The 7,766-nt window shown below is 40.9% G+C and overlaps 1 long non-coding RNA gene across 1 annotated transcript in view; it reads right to left on the minus strand.

Annotated features, from left to right (window-relative positions):
• The window catches only part of LOC111817579, a 47,834-nt gene that overhangs the window by 39,514 nt on the left and 554 nt on the right, over positions 1–7,766 (minus strand). The window lies entirely within an intron of this gene.

Consider the following 7,766-nt stretch of genomic DNA (forward strand, 5'->3'; position numbering starts at 1 on the left):
TTAGTTCACAGGTGTCAGTATATATAGTTAGTCAGGGTGAGAATCTTTCCAATTAACTGCTAGATTCAAAAATCTTCTGGAGATTCTCAGGATCATTGCATTGCCCATCTTCTACATATAACTGTATAGCTTGTCACTGTCATGTTCCTTAGCCCTTCTCCTTTCCTTCTCTTACCTAGTCCTCAAGTTCTTGCTCTCCTTTTACTTGTATTATACCTTTTATATTTATATTTCTTCTTTTGAGTTCTTATACTAGGGAAACTATATGCTATTTATGCATGTGTGTCTGGTTTATTTCACTTATGAGTATATGTTCAAGTGGCATTCACTTCAATATAAAGGCTTCAAGTTTATCATTCTTTGTAGCTGAGTATACTCCATTGTATAAAAATACCACATCTTTTTCATCCATTCCTCAGGTAACAGGCATCTCGGTTGTTTCCAAGATTTGGCTATCACAAATTGTGCTGCTATAAACATAGGCATACATATATCACTATGATATGATGTTTTCAGATCCTCTGGGAAAATTCCCAGTAGAGGAATAGCTGGTTTCTAAATTGCTTTAAATTTGTTTTATGACTTTAGAGTCATAAAGAGGATGAGCATAAGTACCTTGCTCAAGGTTATAATTGATTAACTGTTGGTTTAGGCACAGAGAACAAAGCAGGAAAACACGTCACTTGACAAGGAACTACAGAAAAGATATCCTTACCCCGGAAACCATGTGGCCGAGCTCGTGCACATTAAATATTCAAGGAAAAAGGATTTCTTCTCTGCATTGATGATAGAAATACAAACCGGCTCGACCTGCTTAGAAGGAAATTTGGTATGACTTAACAGAACACTGTGTGCAAATATCTATCTATCTATCTATCTATCTATCTATCTATCTATCTGTATGTATATATATTCATTTATTTGGTACAGGGTTTCACCACTTGGATTTGTAGTGATCCTCCTGTCTCAGCCTCCCCAGTGCTGGGATAACAGGCGTGCACCCCCATGTCCAGTTTCAGTGGCCAGCACAGCACAGATCCTCCACAGCATGTGGCACCAGGAGTTGAACCTGGGACCTTGTACTTGCCAAAAAGGTGCTTAGACCACTGAGCTATCTCCCCATCCTTGCACATACCTTTAACCCCGCCACCGTACCTCTAAGACTCTGCCCAAGAACAATGCTTGCAACTATATGGAAATACACAAGGTATGATTCAGCAAGATGGTGAATGTTTGCAGTTTTTAAAATTATTATAGAAAAGAGATATTGCCATTAATCTGCCTCAACGCCTACATACCTCACCCCCTCTCCACTTTCTGAAGCAGTTCTGAGAGTCCTGTTTCTCAAGTGCTTTCAATTGTACATTCGTGACTATCTCAGCATCCTGAATATCACTGAAAATGGTTACCTTTCACAGTCATCTTGACTTTGGAGAAAAGCAGGAGTCATCCAGGGTTAAGTATTTTCAATAAGGTAGGTGAAGGCACAACATGTTATTATAAACTTGCTGCTGCTTTGGAGGAGATTTGGCAGCAACAATCACTGTATTTTTTTTTTATCACAGCTTATAAATACACCCAGGAAAGCGGACTTTCAGAATTCCTTGAGAAAGTAACAAGAGCCACAGGATGCATATGTCTCAGAGGAGTATTTTGAGTGTTAAAAGCAATAGTGTCTTTTTACTATAATGTATTTTAAACTATAAGCTAAAATATACTACAGTAAAACTTAAAATACATTTGCCTACACCTCACTTGCAGCATGTACTTATTACTTCAATCTATTGGACACACCTTAAATGTCCCTACATTAGGAATTAGCTGCATGAAATACGGTACATTTAAATACTGGAATATTAGGCATTCATGAAAGAAATGAGGAAGATACATGAACTGACAGGAAGTAGCCTTTTAGAGATTTATTTTCATGTGAAAAAAGAAAAATATGTCTTCCTGGAGAGCATTCTTCCCTGTACATGAGGGGGCATTAGAAATAAAAGATGTGAGAGCCAGCCAGATAGCTCAGCAGACTAAAGCTCCTGCTTAGGTAGAGCACAGGGACCAGGGTTTGATCCCTGGCACCACAAGCCATGCCAAACCACGCCCCCCCAGGGTGCACTGAGATGGTGATTGAGACTGGGCCTAGCAGTGTATAACTAATCCCAGCGCCTGCGAGGCTGAAAACAGAAGGCTCACTACATGTCTAATCTGTGTAGTGAGACCCTGTAGACCCTATCCTAAATACATTAAAAAAAGAAAGAAAGAAAGAAAGAAAGAAAGAAAGAAAGAAAGAAAGAAAAAAAGAAAGAAAGAAAGAAAGAGTGTCTGCTCATTTGTGAAGAAATACAAGACTCGTAAAACAGAAGTGATAGAGTGGGCTCCCAGCAAGGCATGGGTGAAAGCCTCATAGGAGGAATGGTGGTCGTGGGCTTGGAGAGTAGAGACGCTGCTCTGAATAAACTTTGGTTCTACCTCTGACTCTTCAACCTTGGTGAATTTTCCACACTCACAAAGTCATTGAACAGTTGAAATCAAGCAGGGTACAGAGGACAGGAGAATTAAGTGGGACACACATAATCACAGGAAGACCTGACTACCCTATGCAAGGACAACACAGCTTCTGAGAGGGGCGGGAAGAGCCTTCCATGACTGGCAGGCAGTGTTCAGACTCAGCTGGAAGGTAGAGATACACACACCCTGCCCAGATACTGCATTCTCATGAACATGCTTGTTGGCCACGTAGAAGTATGAGTTAGCAATGCAAAGGCACGTGCATGTGCATACTTGGGTTGAGTGAATAAGTGACAATATTTGGATGATGAAGTGAAGACCTCTCACTGCTGTAGAAAGCAAATAAGAAAAGCAGGTGGGAATGAATTCTGTGGCACTGGATTGGAATCCAAAGTATCAGATGGCCTCAGAGTTTTTAATATATCTGTGTGTGGTGCATAGATACATACATGTAGGTAAATATGGAAATGTGTGTATGTGTCCTATGGGTAAGTACCTACACTGTATCCCCTACTCTCTCTATGAGAAGTCTTAGAATTAATAAGACCTCAGTACTGGCAAATGCAACTACTGCCCATATCTAATACTGTGTCACAGAATGGTAATTGTACATGCCATTCTTTGAGAAAAGGAAACAAAGACCATTGAAAATCTGTTAATTCCGAAAAAGGTTCATAGGATGAAACTCAATTTTTTGATATGTCAAAAAAAAGGAAATATTTAAAAATTTTGAGGACATGTCAAAAACACAGAAACTAACCTTAACAAGCCCTCACTGAGTAAAGCTGGGACAATGTGATCAGTGAAAAAAATCCTGATAGTGATAGATTATAATCCACAGACTAAAATCAATATCCATGAGCTCACTGTTGATATAAATAATTTAATAACACATGTAGAAGAAATTATAGCTCTTCATTACTGTAAAATTCAATTATTTGTGTAGGAAGTAAAGTAAATAAAAACCACCACCAGTAGACAACAGAGTTCTTGTTATTTCAGGGAAGAATCAATGATTGATGCTAAAGTTACTGGACAAGAATATGATAAACAACAGGATATTTCGACATTCTCAAAATATCTCCCCAAAAGATAGCTACTAAACACAAGGAGGAAAATGATACAGTGGCAAAGCTTGGCAGGTTGAACATTAACCAAGTGACCAAAATTAATATAATCAACAGTAAGATACATTGATCTCCTTTAGCTTCTGATAGTATGCAAAGGAGAAGGGCCAAGGATGTAACACAACTTCTGTAGCGATATTGCCCCAAATCTATTAACTAATCAGACAGAGCCAAACTGAGGGACAGTCTACAAAATAACTAAGGAGGTAGTCTCGGAAAGTGTGAGGAGGGAGGGTGGAAGGAAGGTATTGGCACAGAATGGAGTGACTACAGAGGGATGACATCTATGTCACTTGGCAGCACCAGATAACGGATGATGGTAAGCCCCTGCTAAATTCAAACAGGGCCCAGAGATGTGAGAATATTCTATCAATTTTGATTTTCAGACTTCAATAATTGCAATATCCAAAATATCAATATTAGGGGAACCTGGGTGAAATGTACACAGGATGTTTATAGTATTTTTTGAATATTCTACCCACCTGAAATTATTTCAAAACAACTCAAATATCTAAGTGCATAAACTCTCAAAAACTCTCCAGTGTACTGAGTGCACCAAGCCCCTTTTCTTGCAACTCAAGTCTTGGATCTTTCGTATGTATACCAGTAGCCATGACAACTTGGATTTTTTTCCCATTTCCTTCTCCTTTCCTGAGTTCTTCACCAAGAGCTGACCCAGAATACAGAAGCTGTTTCCTTTTATGCCATTTTCTCATGTCTGTCTCTTAATCTATTCCTTATACCAGTCTCTCAGTGCATTTCTGTATCCCAGAAGATTCATGAACCAAGAAAATGAAAATGAAACTTTCATTATAGAACAGAAGGGAAACCTTGCCTGGCCAAGGATTGGTATTTTCATGAAAGTAAGAAAGAGAAAAACAGAATGAATTATATCTGTCTAACACCAACATCATCAAACATCATCAATCTATGTGTAGATGATAAACCCTGCAGGTGATCGGGAAGGAGTAATTTGAGACAGGAACTACACTACACAGAAAGTTATCACCTTCTCAGAATAAATTCTTGGTTGGCCTTGTCAAGAGATAAACTTAGCAGGTTAAAAGTTTAAAGTGTATTTGAACAGGCAGGTATTCTGCAAAAGCAAGGCCAAACAAATTGTGTGATTGAACTGGAAATTCCATAAATAGAAGTTTGTTGTGGATTATGATCGGTAAAATCTCCCCTAGGTGGTGAGCTGGCAGTCAAGTCCAATGAAGCTCAAACTTCACTTTACTGAGCTGTGAACATCTTTCTCAGCAGCATTTTGATTTCTGTACATACCAAGGCAAGTGAGCTCTGGGGCTACCTCAGTATAATGGCCTCCCAATTAATTTTTAACAGCCTTTAAGTAAGACATTTTCTCTCTCATTTGAAGAATTATTGGGTTAGTAAATACTAAAATCACATTTAGCATTAATTTTTTTGATATATACTATTCATATGCACACAAGCATGTCTATTTTCACATTACCCCCAACAATCTCTCTCTGTGCAGTATACGTGTGTATCCAACTAGCTACGGTCTTTAATCCTGGTTCCTGGCACAGGACTTCAAAACTACCACTCATTGCCTGAGTGATAGTGGTGATTAGAGCATTTTTATTTATTTTTTTTTACATCAAGCCCCTTCCAGCCATACCTAAGTTTATGATTCTCTGCCAGAGAAATCAACCATGTAGAGGGTGAGAACTTTTGGCCCCATACCTGAGTCGCCAAGAAGAAAGGGTGAGAGGTTCACTTAATAGCCAATAGGCAGTGGTTTGATCAGTTCTGTCTATGGACTTCCCAACCTGCCTACAGCCCCTAAACCACAGGCTCCAGCAAGCTTCCCGGCTCGACAGCACACTGAGGTGTGGGGAGGTAGCAGGCAGGACAGGGCAGGGAAGCTCTGAGCCCTCTCTCCCTGCTTTGTGCATCTCCCCATCGAGGTGCTCCTGAGTCCCACATACTTTTCTGTAAATCAGGGGTGAGCTCCTCCTTAGTTCCAGGAGCCATTGTAGCAAATAATGAAATCTGAAGTGGTGTTGGCAGGGGGAGAGGAGAGATAGAAATGCAAGTGTGCTGAGTGCCTAATACTGTGCCCAGCTCCTGAAGGCGGACCATCTCGTGGGACAAGCCCTGGAGCTGGTATGTCCTAACCCTGATTCTGGGTAGCTACTGTCCAAATTGAATTGCTTGGTTGGGCACCCAGTTGGTACCCAGAGCACTAGAGAAATGGTTTTTGGTATGGTGGCGGGGGTCTCCACACATATGGCATCAGAGGTGAATGGAAACAGTTCAGACCATCCAACACAGTAATCTTCATAGTCTCAGAGCACTTCCCTATAAGATGCTTCTTACCAAAAGAATATTTCAACCATTTCAGCCAAGAAAGCCAGCAGACAATGGCGTAGCTGAATGCTAATATTTCCCCACGCCAGCAATGGGACCTCAGCATCCTGTATCTTCTCTGATGCGCAGCACAGAGAGGGGCAGACGCCACTGCAGTGAGAGATGCTCCCAGTGGCCTAGCCACACCAGCGCGCTGTGTTTGATACCACCTTTCTTGTCTTTTCTTGCAAGATCTCACCTGGCCACTATCAGTGCTTAGTCATAGCAGTGAGAGAACATTAGCTTCTCTGACTTTATCAACAACCACCGCATAATGGAATCATGTGGACACAGAATAAGTCTCATTCTATTTTGGGAAACATCCGGTTAACAGCAGAATCATGTGAGCACTCTACAGCCGCAGAGAGTTAGTGACTCACTGCAGCCCCACACAGCGGTGGCAGCGGCTTGGCTCTTGTGCTCTGATGCTTGTTTCTGCAGCCCCCAGCAACCATGCTGCGTTCCCACCCATCACAAAGCAAAATGAAACAAAAATCACCAGGTGTTGAAAGGCCTAAATTGGATTATAGTCGCGCCATTTAGAAGAACAGATTTTATTACTAGTTACTTACAACTGAATAAACATTCTCACATTAGGTCATGGTTCTTTGGTATTATGGTGGGGATTATTTTTACTTAAACGTGTCTGCTTCTCAACAAATGGGGAAAGGATATAATTTTTCAAGACGAAATGGACAACCGAAGTTTCTGCAGTGGATTGGAAATGCTGGATGATATTGAAATTGCAACACTTTATTTCACATTATTTCTTTGACAAGTTATCAAAGTTGCTACAAGTGATATAGCACACTTGTAGTTTTTAAACTTCTTTGTGCATCAGAGGTAAGGGCCAAACATACAGATGCTGGGGTTCTTCTTTAGATGTTCCAAGCCAGCATCTCTACAGAGGTGACTCAGGAATCTGTTTTAACTCATTTCCCCTTAAACCCAGTGACCAGTTGGAAAATATGGTAGTAACTTTTCACCAATCTTACTCCCAGTTATTAATGACCATCCGGACACAGCCTAACCTATCATAACAAAATTCATGGCTGGGGATGGATCCAGGATCAGAGCGCAGTGGTCTGTGGGCCGAGGCTGGCTCGTTACTTGCATGCTTCTGCATATGAAGCTTTCACAGAACACAGCCATGTGCATCTGCTTAGCAGTTATCCTTGGCTACTTTCTCACTAATAAGGCAGAGCAGAGCCACTGTGACGGGTGCCACATGCACTACTAAACTCAATACATACTGCCTGGACAAGGACAGAAGCTTACCAACCTCTGGCAGCAATAACACTGGGGCCCGAGGGATCAGGAAGGTGGGTAAGCTAAGACAGGCTGGTACAACACTTGGAGGCTAACACCTAGGCCCTTCCCTTCTCTGGATTCCAATTCTAGCCCAGCCACATGCTAGAAGAATGTATTCTTTCTAAACTTCAGTCTTACTTATCTGTGAAATAGGATTAGATTAAAAAGCATAAAATTCAAAGGATATGAGTGGAATTTTGGGGCTAGATCTAAGGAAGAAAGATAAATAAATAATTAGCTTTGCTTTTTACTTGCTCAGATGACCTCTCAGTACATTTTTCCTTAAGAAGTTATATTGTAGCCAGGCATAGTGGTGCTTACACAAATTGAAGCAGTCTAGGAGGCTGACACAGGAGGACTGCAAGTTCAAGCCCATATTGAACAAATTACCAACTTAGCTGGACCCCTGTCTCAAATTAAAATGGAGAAAGAGAGAGAGAGAGA

Source organism: Octodon degus, unplaced genomic scaffold, assembly GCF_000260255.1.
Source record: "Octodon degus isolate 3935 unplaced genomic scaffold, OctDeg1.0 scaffold00062, whole genome shotgun sequence".
Taxonomy (NCBI): domain Eukaryota; kingdom Metazoa; phylum Chordata; class Mammalia; order Rodentia; family Octodontidae; genus Octodon; species Octodon degus.